At 43.7% G+C, this 16,950-nt stretch overlaps 1 long non-coding RNA gene across 1 annotated transcript in view; it reads left to right on the plus strand.

The window, feature by feature from the left end:
* The window catches only part of LOC133224694 (uncharacterized), a 29,548-nt gene that overhangs the window by 9,533 nt on the left and 3,065 nt on the right, over window positions 1-16,950 (plus strand). Inside the window, exon 3 of the long non-coding RNA XR_009728933.1 lies at window positions 8,243-8,350. This is a non-coding gene — a long non-coding RNA (uncharacterized LOC133224694). The remainder of the gene's footprint in view (window positions 1-8,242; window positions 8,351-16,950) is intronic.

The following is a 16,950-nucleotide window of genomic DNA, read 5'->3' on the forward strand; positions in this document are numbered from 1 at the left end:
GATTTCTTGTAGGCTAAATATGCTCACTTTCTCTAATGTGGTTTTGCCTTATGACTGTCCTGCTCTCCACCTCTGTATGTGTAGATAGAGACATATACGTGTGCATGTACACCTTTTCTATATGCCTCTTTGTTTGGCCAATACTTAATCCATGTGTAGAGTCAGGAAGACTCTCAAAACCCTCTTTGGTTTTGCGTCATAGCGTGTAGGGCAGAGCTTTTGCAACTGCAAACTGTGCAGCCGTTTCTGACCTACTCTTTAATCCTACCAGCACTGGTGGACTGCTCGCACTTCTGGTCGTATGATAATACCAGGGCCATATTGCTGCATCTCAATGTGGTTTTCTCAGTGGCAGCTGAAGGAGGGCACTGACAGGGTCCTGACAATGACAGTAACAAGGGCAAAATTGGATTTGTTCTGAAAAAAAAAAAAGTACAGACAGAATCACTTCCTTAGCAGAGTCATTTGTTTGGGGGATATGGTTTGTAAGTCCTACTTAGGACAGAACTCTTCCTCATTTTTCCTAGTGAATTTGGATTTCATTAAGAAACAAGAGACACAAAGTGACACACTTGCTTGAGGACATACCATATGTCTTTGGACGAGTATGAGTATAATTATCCAATATCATTTATACAACCAGATCATAAACAAAGTATAACTAAAATGGCAAAGCTTCGTAGATAGAATTGCAGGTTTCTGTGTACGTAAATAGAGCTGCTGTCCTAGAGAAATTTCCAGCCTCTGAGTTCACAAGATCTGGCGTTCATGCTGGTAGTGTCTTGCTCTGTGTTGTGTCCGAAGTGTAATAGAGAGAACAAGACAAACACAGTATAGCAATCACTTACGGCCCTGTTTCAGGTGCAGATTTAATAGGAACACCTTCTTAGGTCAACAAAATCACCACCGTCCCACCAGGACTAAAGTGGGACCAGGACTTCTGGCATCTAGATGGTGCAAGAGGCTGTCCATCTTACTTCTGTTGCGTATCATGTTCAGGGGAATCCTGGCCAACAGGACTTTGCTAAAGTGGCAGAACCTATTGTTTAGCTAAATGACAACTGCCTGCAAGATTTTTAATGAAGATGATGTAGTTTTTTCCTGCAACTTAACAAGCTGGTTTGATTTTTAAAACAAGTGCTTGAAAAAGCCACATGTCAGGCTCTTAATATGAGCTTCGTCTCTGTTGAGGTGCAGTCTTGCAGCACGCCAACAAACTGAGCAGAGCAGCCTCAGTGATTGCAGCTGCAAAGCTACAACAAGGAGGTATGGCCACGTTCAAGCCAGAACGGCAAGTCAAGGAAGCAAAGACAGGATATGACAAAAGGACAGGTATAGGACGGCCTGGAAGAGACTTCTCACAGCTCTTTTGCCTGCAATCTTGTCCCTTCAAGTGCCAGAGGTTACAGAGCTAACCCTGAAGATGGTCACCAAACTCCTCGGAGTGCCTAGAGAGGTTGCAGTGTGTTGATGTATGAAGGATCCTGACAGTGTGAAAACTAAAATGCAGTTGCATTTGTTAGGGCATGCAAAATACTTGCAAGAAAACCTGAAGCCAGCATAAAACAAAAATGTGAAGCTCAGATCAGATTTCTGTGTAAACCTAGCTAAGTTTTATGATCTGTATCACTGAGCCATGTGTTCAACAAATCTGGCTTGATATTTGGCTTAAATGGTTTAAAAACTGAAGTTTAAAACATTTGTATAAATAGGCATTTACAGCCTTCTGGTTTCAGCTGCCTTTTTGCCACATACAGTTACTAATATAACTACTCTTTTCATGCAGAGCTGAGGGAAGCCTGTATGCATGAACCTGGGTGGCATTAAAAAAAAAAAAAAAGAAAAACTTAGAAAATGCCACCTTTTACCTTTAAGGGTTATTTCTTATTTCTTACAAGGCAGTCTTTGTAGGCTTTCAGCATGAAGTGAGCTCTGAATTAAAGCAGCCACACCATGCTCCCAATGTGTACTTACAAAAAATACCTCTTTGTAATACCTCACCATCTGGAGAGGGTCTTTTTACAAGGGCATGTAGTGACAGGACAAGGGGGAGTGGCTTTAAGCTGACAGAGGAGAAATTTAGATTTGATACTAGGAAGAAGTTCTTTATTGTGAGGGTAGTGAGGCACTGGCACAGGTTGCCCAGAGAAGCTGTGGTTGCCACATCCCTGGCAGTGTTCAAGGCCAGATTAGATGGGGCTTTAGGCAACCTGTTCTAGTAGAAGGTATCCCTGCCCATGGCAGGGTGCTGGAACTGAATGAGCTTTTAGGGTCCCTTCCAACTCAAACCATTCTATTATACTCTGAGCTGTTTAATTTCCAGTGAAGATACTGACCAGTGCTGTGATTCTGCAAGGATTTATCCGTATGTATCATGCTCACATCTCTCTTTGGAGTCATGTGGGTTGCACTCAGCGCTGAAAATTGGACATAATCTGAATCTTGGCAAGGTCATAAAATCTTTTGTATGAGTTTTAAGAAACCTGTGGGACTACTGCAAACAGAATTAAGATGTAACTTCCTTTCTTGGTGTTGAAATACTCTTAGTAAAGACAATACATAGATTGAAATGTAAAGAATTTTTTTAGGTCAAGGTTGATAGTTGCTTAATGGGCCTCCAGGGCTCTCAATGCCAAATAAAGTCAAAGGGAAACAAAATTCTTCAACACCTCTGCAAGCCATTATGTTGTTAGCAGGCATAAACTGTAGCAAGCCCTTTCTCCTCTCTGTGCTTCTGTACCAGTAAGAGGAAAATAAGGACACTCTTTTCCTTTGCAGATCATCTGATGAAAAGTGTCAGAAAAAGCTGTTATCAGTGAATATCTGCATTTGTGAATAATTTTCACGTAGCCTTTCAGATGCAGGAACCTTGGCATCCATGTAGAAAAATACTATTACATTGAATCCACTGTTTCTAAATTATTGTTACAAATTAAAATATGAGGTGTAAGCACAGTCCTTGATAAAAAAAAGATCTGTTCTTTGCAGAAGGTGTTTTCACACTCTTCTCCATATGGTTTAGCTATTCTCAAAAGAAAATTATTGAGAATATAGGATTATAATAACATTTGTTTGTTGTGCTGGAAAATCGATTTCAAAGTCCTTTACATGTCCTTCTAACTATACCAAAGCAGTAAAAAACATCACACCACAGCACCCATGTGTCCCATGTTTAGCATAAAACTGTATCACAAAGGCATAAAAATACAGAATAAAATAATTCTGAAGCTGACAAGAGAGGAGAAGCTTTCCAGAGGCGTATCTAATAGAAATACTGACCTACATAAAGCATATGAAGTATACCCATGACCAAGAGCCACAGCTTCTGTAGTGGGTATCTCCAAGGGCTGGGGAGAAGGTTGGGGCCCTTGTGGGCAGGAGGTGGCTGGCAAGGCTGGGAGAGGTGTCCAGCTGCCTCCCACAGCAGCCCCAGGCTGTTACTTTGCTGTTCCCATCTGGGTGATGCCTCCGCCAAGGCTTGCACTCGGTGACAAGTATCACACAGAAACCTCTTTGTGCCCCCAGACCTGCAGCAGGTCAGGAAGCAGCCCTGGCACAGAAACCAGGCTCACATTGCTCCTGTGCCACAGCTGTCTGCTCCAGCTTGTGGGCACAGTGATGTAAGAAGAGTTGGTAGGAATTCATAGAGGGAAGCGTTTAAAAACCATGCAGGACTGGGATTGGAGTTTGCTTCCACAAGGACTGTTGGGCATGCAAATAAAGCTCCGTGAGGTGGAGAAGGGACAAGAGAGTGTTTCACCTGAAAAAAGTTTTGTATAAAGAGCAGATCTGGCAGTAGAGTACAAAGTTTGATTTTAGAAAAACATCACAGGGCAAAATTTACAGATGTTGGCATGAGGAGGGGAGGCTGCAAAATGCTTACCCAGGGAGAGGGACATGGAACTGTTTTTTAATTACTCTGTCTGGGAAGAGATTATATAGAGATTAAGGGAAGCGCATGTTTGCAGAGATAATACACCTTGAGGGACAGCCAAGAGATCAGAGGTTGTCCTGAGCTTTCCCAGTTGTCCAGTGCCTTTTAGTCACATACTGCATCACTCACCGGTAGTGAAATACTGCCAGCACTGACTGGCAGGGTTATGTTCGTGCTGTGCAGGTGCTTTAAACTGTGCTGGGCCAAAGCAATAGCATGGATTATGATGAAAGGACTTGAGCCTGACAAATCAGAACATTTTTTTTGTTACGATTACTGTAACTTAAAGATCAGTCTGGACATGCACACCTGCATGGTGTACTGCAGGTAGGTCAGGGTATGTCAGTGTGGCATACATTGGGATACCGCAGGTGGCTCTTACCTGTGCTCCATGCTCACCAAAAGCTGTGTGCCTGCAGTTGTGTGGTGCTGAGCCCCAGTAGAAAAGCCCCCAGGAGCCGATTATACTGATTTTGAATCATCACCAGCCTAATGTGGTAACATAGCTGTTAAGTTCACTGCTCGGACAGAGCTCACTTGAGTCTGAGTGGGTTATACCATGGGCTGTTACACTATGTAAAGGCTGCATGGAAGGTGCTTGTATAATGAAAATAAATGTATTCCCAATTGCTTTATTTATTCAGCTATATTACTGCCCTGTTTTACTGAGTGCCAGTTAGCTGTAATAAATTTAATTATTATCCTCTACTTCCCTCAGAAATCTGGAGGCGTCCAGGGCTTCTGGGAAAGCTATGTATTGAAAACCAGTTGGTGTAAAAAGCTGTCTGCTACAATCAGGGCAGAGACTTGGATCAAAACAGTGCACATCAGCACATGGCAACCAAGAGCAAGTAGTGCTGCATCAACACAGAGCAGCTTCCAGTGCAATTTTCTCAGCCTCTTGCCAGCCTGGGTCCATCTTTGCTGATATGGGGAGGTGGGAACCAGCTGTTACAGAGGTAGTCAAGTTTAAATGCAGTTCTGCTGTTTTCTAAAGCAGGAACTTTCTCCAGCTTTTTCATCAGCAACTGGCTTTCATCTTTGAAATCTTATCTGATGTGTAAAATTAGTTTCAGGATTAGCCCCCCTAAAATTTGTGTGTGTGTTACTATGTTCTGCCTGAAAGAGCTGTTGGTGCAGCTTTTCATACCACTGAAGGGTACTTGGCAGGAGAGAGCTTTGTGGTTTCTCTCCAACCATGTTTGTAATGGAAAATAAGAGTTACCTATATTAAAGGAAAAAATGTCTGAAATGAATGAAAAAGGCAAATCCTGAGCTCACCTGCCAAACTTAATATCTCTCAGGTCTGTCTCTACTCAACCCAGCTGTATTTTGCTTCCAATAAAATACTTGTTACTGAACATGGCCAAACTTAAAAACTATGGGGGTGGTTGATCTTTTTTAACACAGCTGTGGATTTATCATAGAATATCATAGAATACCAGGTGGGAAGGGACCTCAAGGATCATCTGGGCCAACATTTCAAGTCACTCCTGCAGTGCCTGCACCTCTCGGAGCAACACAAAGGTGCCATCAGGGTGGCAGAGGACACATTTATGACCCTCATCCTTCCCCCCACACTCTTCTGCACTCTAGTCAATGAGCCCCTCAGGGCTTTTCTCTTTTTAGACATTGAGTGCTCCTTGAAAAAGATACTATCAATAGCCAGATATTTGCAGTGTTTAGGTGTGAGTAAAGACCTGTAGTTAAAAGGTTTAAGTGAAGCTAAAAACCAGAGTTAAATATCTGAAAAGGCAAACCCTGAGACCATGGTGAGACAATGCATTTCACTAAATAGTACACATCCTGTTTCTGGGTTATTAATTGGTTTATTCTGATAAATTACAAAAGTGTCTATCATAAAATCAGACACACTAGTACTTAATGCAAAGTTTCATAGCTATACAGAAACATATCTGAGCAAATACGCTACTCAAAATCTAGAAGTAAGCTAGCTAGCTGTAACTAACTAGAAACTAACATTAGAAGGATAAAGATTTCACTGTAAAAGTATGGGGAATTTAAGAGTTCAACTGCTGAAGGATTAGCTTTCTTCTCTCTTCTCCACCCGTTTAATTGCTGCACTTAAGAGCAGATTCATTGTACTTGTAGTGACTTTGAAGAAAGAAAGAAAATCTACCGGGTGGAAAAGCCACCTAGTGGTACAGAGAAATGCTTCCAAGCAGGAGCAAGAAGCTTTGCGTTCCAAAGAAGATTTGTTCTCGTACTGAACCAGTGTGCTGTGGCATACTATGTAGGCTATTTATTACTCACGGGAGCCTAGAATGTGTATTACACGCAAGCAGGAAATCCACAAACGTATTAAATACGTTTTCCAAAGGACAGTACCACAAAACTTTATGTTGGCTCATTGTCTGTTCTATATATGCAGTGTAAACTATAAAATCTCATTTAGAGCTATTTCAGAGAATTAAACAAGGATGAATGAGTTTTCCCCATTTTGATTTCCACCTGTCCAAATAAATGGAGGAGTTACTACTGTCCAGAGCCCAGAAAGAGAAGAAAGACTATAAAGCATCTGCATTATTTAATCTTCATTATGTCATGGCTTTAAAGCACAACTTAACGTGTTTGTACAGCTAAGGAAGAGCGTTGGTTAGCTGTAGCTCTTTTCTGGATTCCCATGGCTGCTTTCTTGAGGATAATTTTTGCATCTGTTGGAAAGAACTGGAAAAGACATACAATTTTGGAAAGCAGAAAATCAAGCAAAAGGCTGTAGGTGAGGCAGATCAAGACAGCACATGATCAACACGTGAAAGTCTGCCCCTTAAGAAAGGCTGAGAGCAGTTGGCAAATGATTACAACAGCTCCATTCCTTCAGGACCCTTCACCTCAGCTCAAGCAGTGGGGAGTTATTGCAAGAATGAAGGCATACCTCCTCTCAGCACATCAATGATTAAACCAGAGCCTTCGTAAAAAGTAATAGAATAGGTGGCATGTTCTTATCTACACAGTCAAAATGCAAAGTTATGACTCGTATGCTGGAGGCTTGGTTTTTATAATGTCAAGATCTTTGCAGCTTTGTGCTCATACCATAGTGTTTTCTCATTTGTAGATTCATCTCTGAATGCACAGATCTGGGAGTTTTGCAAACATGGAGGGATTAGCTCATACACGTATGCAGGTAGGCACATTGCTTAACCAGACCTTAGAGGGTTCTTCAGCCTGTGCTGGTTGTGAGTGGGGATGGAGGGAGGGAGAAAGGGACACCATGCCAAGCTACAGCTGGATTATTGACCTGCTAGGAACTGTGGGACTCTGTAAGCAAACAGACCTTAATGCAGACTGCCTGTGACATGTGCATCCAGCTCTGAGGATTAAGCAGCCCTAATCACTGCCTACCTCTAATGTAAGGAGCCATGATGTGGGAAAGGGGGCATGGCAAAGCTCTATAAAAGACCAATATGAAAGAGAGGTCTATGAAGATGAAGCTTCTTTAGGTAAATGGATTTTATCTTCAGAATTGGAAGCTTAACAAGTCAAACTAGGCAATTAGAATAATTATCCCTAAATGTTTAATTACATAAATGCATAAAGTACATACACACCAGGCCTGAGGTTTACTACATGTAGTAAGTGCATAAATGTGCCAATCTGTGCATCAAATAAATCACAGCATTTATGAAAGTGCACCAATAGAACTGCATCTGCTGAGCTAAAGGACCAGTGAAGACATGCAGGAAAGTACTGGCATTGCCCCAGCTGACATCTCTCCTAGCTGGTAGCTAGGGATATCAGGCTGCAGGAGCAGGGAGCAAGGACAGCTAACCTTACAACTGGCTTGTGCACAGTGGGACCTGCTTCAAGTCAAGGGGTGTTGCTCTGAAGACATTAGTTTCTTTCTTCTTTTTGTGGCAGTTGGCTACTCTAAGCCTTTTAGGCACCCTTAGGGCAGGTGTGGTGTGGACAGAGAGAAACCTAAACCAGGGGCATAGAAATCTGTGGCAGAAACCTGAGAAAGAAGTTCTGGAAATGTGCCCAATTTGGAGGGTTGTGAGGAGCAGCATTCCCAGCTTGTGTGCACAGATATTACACATCGCATGGAGTAAATTAGCTTTCCAGGTGAAGGTAGAGAAACCTGTGTGAGTGTGAGAAAGCACATGTAATCCTCCCAGGACACTCAAATTTGGTTCTTCATGCTTATTAAAGGTAATGAGAATAGGAGGATAATTTGGGGGATGGGTGTGGGGGTGTGTGTCAGAGTGCCTGAAAGTGCTGGCAATTACAGATGGACTCAAGGCTCCCATACAGCCCCTGCTTTTCTCTGGTTCTTTCTGTTTGCTAAAGATCTTCAGAAGTGCAGCAGCCAGAATCTCAGTGGACAATCTCCATGACCACTTCCTGCATGTCAAGACATCCTGCATGGCTGTAGAACCTGCATGCTGTGCTGCACGTGTGTACAGCCTGTCCTCTGTTCTTCAGAAAACCTCAGCCACTGGGGCACGTTCAGTCCAGCTGCTTGATATGTTTCCCAAAAGGATTTAGGAGCATCACCCATGTGGGAATCACCATCATAAAAAATCTCACATGATGCTAGTATCCTTAAGTAAGACTGGTTACAGGCAGAGCAACCTCATCTGGCACCTTTCCAAGCTTTAATAAAGGCTTTTAAAAGACACTGGGAAGTCACTGTGGTTTGCAGTCTTGTCACTTTGGTAATGGTAAAGAGAAATGTGGAAATCTCACAAGCAAACACTCTGCTGAAATTTCTGCAATAGCTTTTCCCAGTATGCCCAGATTCCCAAATCTCCCCCAGTGCAGATTCATCCTTTAAATGAATTTCCTGCATTGTATCACCAAAAAAGGTAATCAGTAGAAATTTAACAGCCTTCTATTTACTTTAACAGGGGAAAAAAAGCCCAAAACCTGTTACAGTAAGCTGTTACCATCTCACTGTTTGTTTTACAGTGAAGTTTCTTTGCTGCCCTTCCACAGAACAAGTTCTCATCCACAAATCCCTTCACTGACAAGGAGCACTCAGAGCTTTCAAACACTGTTCTGATTATCTGGTTGTCAATCTGCATAACACAGGCCAGTGCATTTCGCATGGTACTTCTGCATTGCATCCCTCATTTTTGTGGAGAGTTTCAAAAGATCACAAATGAGCCTGTTCAAATCAGTTGGGTTTAATACTGGAGTAAAGTGCTGCTTGAGAAGGACAGCAAGAATACAGGCATAACCTATAAGAAGTTACAGATCCATAATAAACTACTGTTTGAGTAAGGATAGATTAAAGGGGGCTGCATCGTGGGAGCTGCATTATCTGCTTTTTTCTGTGCAACTCTGAATACACAACTGGGAAATAAACCCTCCTGCTTTCATTGCTTTCCTACTTGTGCGCTGGTTTGTGCTTTATGGGCACACAGTGGGGACAAAAATCAGTAAATCAGTAAAAAAGAAGCTTTGCTGCTGAAGTCACCTTGAGTGGAGAGTAGAGATTTCCCAAGTCTTGGCAACGAGTTTGGTTGTCTGTGTTGGTAACTCCTGTGTGTGAAGGAAAGGGGAGCCCCAAGTTTGCACACTGAATGATAACATTAATTGAAAAGAGGATCAGGACTTGAAGGTTTCTGATCACTAACATTCAAAGTTGCCTGCAAGCTGCTGGGAGCTGTAAAACATGAGTGGGTACACATAACACAGCAGCAGCTTTACCACCCTCCATGCTCATGTTAGGCAGAGTGCAGTGCTGCTGTGTGTGTTATCTGTTGTTGTGCATATGCCCCTAAGGTGGGCGCTGGTGTGCCTTGTTTCGGTGTTCAAAAAGAGAAAATAAATACATATATATGGTGGGTCTGAAATACTGACAGTGTTCTGACCAAACAAGCAATGCTGGGAGTTGGTTTTCAGTCTCTAGACCTGGCATTGGAGGCGGTAAGATAATAGTACAAGGCAGTCAAACACAGATGTGTTTGCATGTTTGATGTCACAGAATGACGGAATGGTTTGGGTTGGAAGGAACCTTAAAGCTCATCCAGTTCCAACCCCCTGCCATGGGCAGGGACACCTTCCACTAGACCAGGTTGCTCCAAGCCCCATTCAACCTGGCCTTGAACACTGCCAGGGATGAGGCAGCCACAGCTTCTCTGGGCAGCCTGTGCCAGGGCCTTGCCACCCTTCACAGTGAAGAACTTATTTCCAATAATAATCTAAATCTACCCTGTTTCAGTCTGCACAGTCCACTTTGCTCTGACCAGACACACCTCAGTGCTGGCAGGGATTACGTTTTGTTCTTTTCCAGCAGCTGCACATTTGTTTCAGCCATGTTTCAAGTTAGGGTCCTAGTAAAGCCTTAGCAAAGCACCAAACTGCAAACACAAACGAAAGAGAGGGAAAAAGACACCAATATGTAATGAGTAAAATCCTGTTGTATGACTGCAAGAACAGGACACCGGGAACTGCTTGTGAAGACCCCTTGCTTTAAAAGAAGCTATCCCTGTGGAAATCGCTTCAGAAAAGGGCTTCTGCTTTCCAGTGTTTCTGTGTGCACGTACGGTGTGTGGATATCCAAGTCCTGCCATTCTTGCTGAGTCAGGCAGAGAGCCTTGCAGGGGGTGAAAGGAACGTTGTGAGACACAAGACCCTTTATTCAGGGAGAAGTTCTATTGCCTATTCAATACACTCCCAGAGCAGAGAACATGAGAACATTTACCTTGAGATTTAGGTTGAACGCTACAGTAATCCTGAACAATCCCAGAGTTCTCTATTAGTGTTAGGTTTTAAGGAACAAGCCTAAACCGAGGAATGCTTTAGTTCTCTGTGTAACTGAACTCATTGTTTAAGGTCTTGATTAATTTTTCTCTTTGCCAAAAACCCATGCTCTTTGCAAAGTCTGGGGGACTGGACAGCCCTGCCAATACTGCTTCACTGCCCCTTTCCCTGGGGAAGTCCTTGGAAGCTGCTTCTGACCCCGTGTTGTCCTGTAGGCAAACTGGATCTTGCAGGAAGTTTAACCGACACATTCTGAAGACTATGCCCTGATGTGCAACTGTTCCAAACAGGATATTTATGGGTAGACCTCATGCATTTTGAGTTGAAGAAGCAAAATCTCTCTCCTGGTTTTTCAGCTTCTTGCTGGCTTTGGTGGTAGCAGGTTTTCTTGGTAGCCTGCCATAGGCTCTCCCTCTTTAGTCTCACGTTTGTTTCTACACCATGGGAGGCTTATCATTCCCTTCAATATCTTTTTTCTTACCAGTACTATAAAATGGGCTATAGCCTTTTCAGGTTTCTAGCGAAACACTTCCTCCTTTAACTTCTGATCCAATGTGTTGACAAACCGGCCTTTAAAATCACAGAGAAGCAAGAGCTACAGGCACAAAAATTCTCATTTCATGACATCTCATGTCAGATGTAACTGCAGAGCAGCAACACATAGCATGTATCTCTATTGGGTGTTTACATGAACATGCAACATTTCTCTCTCTAGTCCAAAATAGGCAAAACATAGAGTTAAGCTCGACAGTGAGATCCCTTCCTTTTGCTGCTTTAACCCTGCAGTTTTAAGTCTCAAACAAGAAGATTTGATTCCATGGTGCTTGAAATCAAATAAAAACCAACAGGGCTGGTCTCAGTGCTGGGTATCATCTCTCCCCAGAAACTCGAGGTCATGTAACGTTTACAGATAATTGGGACAGACTTTCAGTGTTTGTTTGTTGTTGATGCCTTTCCACCCACTAGCAACAGTGGTGCTAAGTCCCCCTTGGAAAAATCCCTTCTAAACACTCATTACTTGCTGCCTACAGCTTTTAACTGCGATTTTCCCGTTAGCGTAAATAATGCGCTTCCCCGCTAGATGTCATCATTGCTTCTGCAAATCACATGGGGTTTGATTAAAAGCATTTAATAAAGGTCCCTCATTTAGACAGGCCTTCACCACACCGAGGAGAGAATCCCCTACCTGCTGGCACTAGGACGAAATGCTTTCTGTAAGAGTTCTGTACCAAAATGCTTTTGACTCCCCTGTCAAGATATGTCATGTCAATACGTGTCACCAGGAGCCCACCTACGACCCCTGTGCCTGGCGCCGCGTTCCAAAAGCCCACTAAGATCATTGGAGTTGTCTAATTTTCTTTGCTTTGTTGGAAATAAGCCTGTTTGTAATTAAATATGACCCACAGCAGCCCCAGTTTCACGCAGCCATAAAGTCCCTGTGGATTTGAGTGCCCATATCCTGACAAGTTGCTCTGGTTCGAGGGTCCAGCAGCCAGCGCTGGCACGAGGCAGGGTCCTGGCTTCAGCAAGAGCCTGCTCTGCAGGAGCAGAAAGAGTGTTTGTCATTTTAAATGTATTCAGTTACCTGGTTAAGGAAAGCTCAAGAAATTGACAACTGAAAAAGCAGGAAAACTTGTTTTCGCCCTTTTACATAAGAAGACAGCTGAGAAAGAGAACTAGCACTTCTGGAACCTTGAGATCCAGAAAAAAATCTACATCCAGTTACAAAGAAAGCTCATTTATTTAAGAAATCAGTTTTAGTCTTTTAAAAAGTATGAGTTCTGTGTCTTGTATATATCCAGTACAGGTAGGATATCTTTATAGTAAAAATACATCTGTAAGCACTTGTTTACTCATTTTTAATTGCAGCCTGACCTCCATCCAGTCTGACCCAAGTGAAAAATAATATTGTTAACGAAAAGCATCATTTGCTATTTCTAGTAGTTTCATTAAAAAGGTAATTAGGAATCTGAATAAATGCATGTGACATACATACTCACTCGAATAAGTAAAACCGACAGGTACCCTCCTGGTTAGTCACATCTAATTAATTCTAACAGTTGTTGAAATCCATCTTTCTTTAAAAATTGAAATAATTCTGGAGACTCAATGTAAAAAGAAAATAAAAATACCAGATAGGTTTTTAAAATTAAGATTTCCCGATTGCTGAACTCTGTCATTGTTAAAGTTCATCTTTTCAATCTATCCCTGGAATATACCGTTAATTGTCTCTTCTAAATACAATGCACAGGAGGCAATTACCATTTTGCAGCTACATCTCTGGATTCAGCTTTTTCATTAAAAAAATTTTGAAGTAATCATGAAAATGAAGGATTAGTAGCATTCAACATGAAAGTTTGATGGCATGAACCAAACATGAGCTATGAGCAACTTCTGTTTGTATTTCAGCTCTGGCCTTTTACCCCATTCCCATTTCACTTCTGGACTTGCCTGAAGTGAATAAGGAGAACAGAGCCAAATTATACAGTGAACTTTGTTATTAAAACAGCATGGGATAATACTTTGGACTTGAGGGAGATTTACATTTCAGTTTAGACCATGGTGGCAATGGAATAACAGCATCTCTGTGTTGCACAGGGCTTTCTTTGGGCCTATCTGGCACTTGCAGATGAGTTGTTTCATTGCTCCAGCGAGTACATGCTCTCCCACATCCAGCCTACCTTTGTTTGCACTACCAAGAGTTCAGTTTTGTCCTAAAAGATGTGTTCTGTTTATAGAAATACAGTCTGCTCACGCACACCTACCTGCAGTTTGTTTGTATTGCTGGAATGACCTTGACCTGGCTTTTTGTTCCACACTGGTGAAATATCTGGAGCCCTGTGCTGCACCTTGCTACACAAGTGAGTGCTGCCACATGGCAGGACAGTTCATTGCACATCTCTGTGTGAGCATCAGTGTCTGCCTGCTGGCTGGCACTGCTGGTCTTGCTGTAGACCAGCTCTGCTTCAAGGTCATACTGGAGGGGTGGCTTTAGGGTACAGCTCAGTGCATCAAATGCTGTCAAATCCAGTTCCCCTGATCCCTCGCTCTGGTGCTTACTGGCACAGTGAGTCATGGTGTGCAACCAGCCCAGGCAGAAGCTATTTTTAATTTCTGCAATGAGCTGTTGGTTGCTTCAGCTCCTTGAAGGGCAAGATTGCTGTGTGGTCATTGTCAGCGCTGCAGTCCTGCCCAGCCACATGTGTCATGGGGAGGGGAATAGGGACCCAGCCATCCACACTGAGGGCTATGGGCAGGTAAATGGGTTCAGCCACATCAAAAAACACCATGCTTATGACTATTCCCTTTGCATTGCAGCTGTGATGATATGACCATGGGATGAACTTGTTCAGTATGCTCTTCTGATTGATCAGAAGCATCCCAAAAGAGTACCGCCATGAAAGAGCAGAATAGAATAGTTCAGCTGGAAAAGACCTACAGCCATCACCTAGTCCAACTGCCTGACCACTTCAGGGCTGATCACAAGTTAAAACATGTAATTACAGGCATCATCCAAATGCCTCTTAAATACTGATGGCCTTGGGGCATTAACTACCTCTCTAGGAAGCCTGTTCAGTGTTTGATCACCCTGTCAATAAGGAAAGGCTTCCTGCTAGTCTTCTGTTGGATCTCCTAGTTGAACTGGCTCACCTTGGCAGCCTCTCATCACTAAATCTGGTGTAGGATGGAAGGAGAGGTCACAGCTAGGGATCACCCTACTGTGACTGCCCCGCTTAGATCAGCTGAAACAAATGCTGGTTCATGCTCACCTACATGGACAGAGTTGCCAGAAGCTGCCGCCTGCACCCTCCCTGCTCCCCACTTCTCTGATCTTATCAGCCATGGACCCTTGCAGTGACTCCAACCAGCCAACTGAAAACCAACTACATGCCTTTTTTCTGGACCATTCTGCAGCTGCATTGGCTCATTTAAGCTGGGGTTTATGGTTCCCACATGCACCAGTCCTGGTGCAGAGATGTGAAGAGCATCCAGCTAGAGGTGGTGGGGAAGGACAGATACGCCTCTTGGAGCAGCTTGAGGTTTTCTGTCACAGCTGCCCTTCACCGAAGCTCTGGCCCTGCCAGGTGTTTATCATTCTTCTATTCTATGATTCTATGACTCTTCACACTTAGGTTTCCCTCCTCCTTGACCTGCTCCTTCTCATCTCTGTGAGCTTCTGCTCTGCTGGGGACTCCTCTGCTCGGGTCTTCCTCTGGATGCTCACTGGGACCGTCTTGTTCCATGTCCACCAAACCCTGAGGAGGCTTAAGCATCAGTTTGACTAATTTAGGCTAGAACGGGTCCAACCTCCACCCGCCTCCATTAGGAACAAGCTCCTGCATGGGTACCCATAATGAGTCATTGGCTCTGACACCTCCTGTGCACAGGCTCCTTTTGCCCTTTTTTCTGCTGGTGGCAGTGATATGCCCCTTTACCACAGGAGTCTTGGATTTTATGCACTGCAAATCCTAATAATAACAACTCCCAGAAGAACTGCAATCATCACGAAATTTCTGACCTGCAAGGTGTGCTCCTTTGACCTTGCTTTTTCCAGTGCAAGCAGTGTATGACACATGATAATGTATTGCCCTGCCCTATATATCAGTAGATGTTATCCAGAAATTAAAATTTGGAAGGAGCATTTATTTTGTTTCTGCAGAATAAGGGCCATGGATTCACTGTACCGCAGATGTCCAGCAGCCCAAAGCTGGAGGGGGCAGTTGAGCTCCCTGCTGCACAGCAAGACCCAGTCTTGGTAGCTTGTATCCAAGTAATGATCTGGGACTTCCTGCAGGACAAGCCCATGTCAGGAGCAATTTAGGAGCAATAATGAGTGGAGTAACACTGATCGGCAAAGGAGACAAGGAGTTATCACTGCCCTCCAAGGATGGGGGAGCCCAAAGCTGGCTGCAGGAGGTGCGATTGTCAGTCTCTGAGAGCTGGGCTTGCCTTGGGGCTGGCAGCCACTGTGGTGGGTGAGCTCACCCTGACAAGTTGGCTGTGGGGAGCAGCATCCCCAGGGTGGGAGAGGTGTAGGGAGAATAGGGGCTGTGGGGTCCCACCTGTGGGGCCCTGCAGGGCCTGGGTTGTGATGACAGGCGTGCTGCACTGATCCCAGTAGTTTAACCCCACCTTTGTGCTGGTACCGGCTCTTTTTGTGGTCTTTTTCCTTTCCTTTGTTTGAGGTGTGTGGCGACTCCTGACAGCCCACAGCTCCATGGCTGGACTAAGTGCAAAACAGTGTTTGTTTTTTTCCCCTGCCAATTTCAAGCAAGGTGTTCTGCAGTCAGCCCCGGGCAGAGGAAGTGCAAGCAAACCTGTGACCAGTACTAACAAGTGACTGGTGGCTGCCCACATGTGAGAGGCTGGTGGTACATACACTGCTGCAGAGCAGAAGGTCCACCAGTGCCCGGCACTGGTGCCTTCATGGCCAAAAATAGCTGGGCCTGTTGCAGGAAGAGGAATACTGCCAGGGAGCAGGGGCCACAACTCAAGGAACAGTCTGTCACACAGAAAACACAACAGCATCTTATTTAGCATGCATTTCCCTCAGTTTCTGGGAAAACTATTTACAAATAAATACCAGATATTTTGCTCAGCGTAAGAAGAGTTGGCTAAAATCCTGCTGTGCAGCTGCACAAGTGTTTGGTAGTTCAGGATCCTCACACTGTTTTTAAGGAAGAAGACGTGTCACCTAATGCTGCTTTTAAAATAGACCGGTGTGTAAATGAAAGAGCTCTTTAAGGACTCTGGGTGTTGCAGGACAGCGAACAATATGGGAGCTGTCCCCACACAAATTATAGCAGATGACAGTTTACCAATATATCTGCAATGCCAAAACAAACAGCAGTAAACACCAAAACAAGAGGTCACTGCAGCCTGTCTTCCATGCGCCACCACTTTTCTTTCTGATCTGCAAGGTATTTTCTATTATAGAGTGTATGCAAGTGTCTGCTGGGGAGATGGATTCCCACCTTGGCAAATGCTATCAGTTGTGCCTTCTAGGGGCAGTGCAATATCTCATTATAGTTCCTACCTATCCCTGTGACCAAAAAAGTCACAGTCACCCACAAAATCTTACACTGAAGACATCAATATTAAATGGGCAAGGACTGAGACTTTCGAGCGAGAGACCATTATAAATTGCAAAATAAAAAAGGCAATGAAAAGTTAATTGTATCTCTTGCCCTAAAGTACATTTCAGATCCTGTCTGCTTTCCAGGCTTGTGCATAAATATCCATAATTCTGCATCTTTAATTGAAAGACGCATTTATCTTAGCTGTCT

The sequence above is a fragment of the Neopsephotus bourkii genome, unplaced genomic scaffold (assembly GCF_033783945.1).
Source record: "Neopsephotus bourkii isolate Nb327-2 ecotype Australia unplaced genomic scaffold, CSIRO-AGI_Nbou_v1 NB_1707, whole genome shotgun sequence".
Taxonomy (NCBI): Eukaryota; Metazoa; Chordata; class Aves; order Psittaciformes; family Psittacidae; genus Neopsephotus; species Neopsephotus bourkii.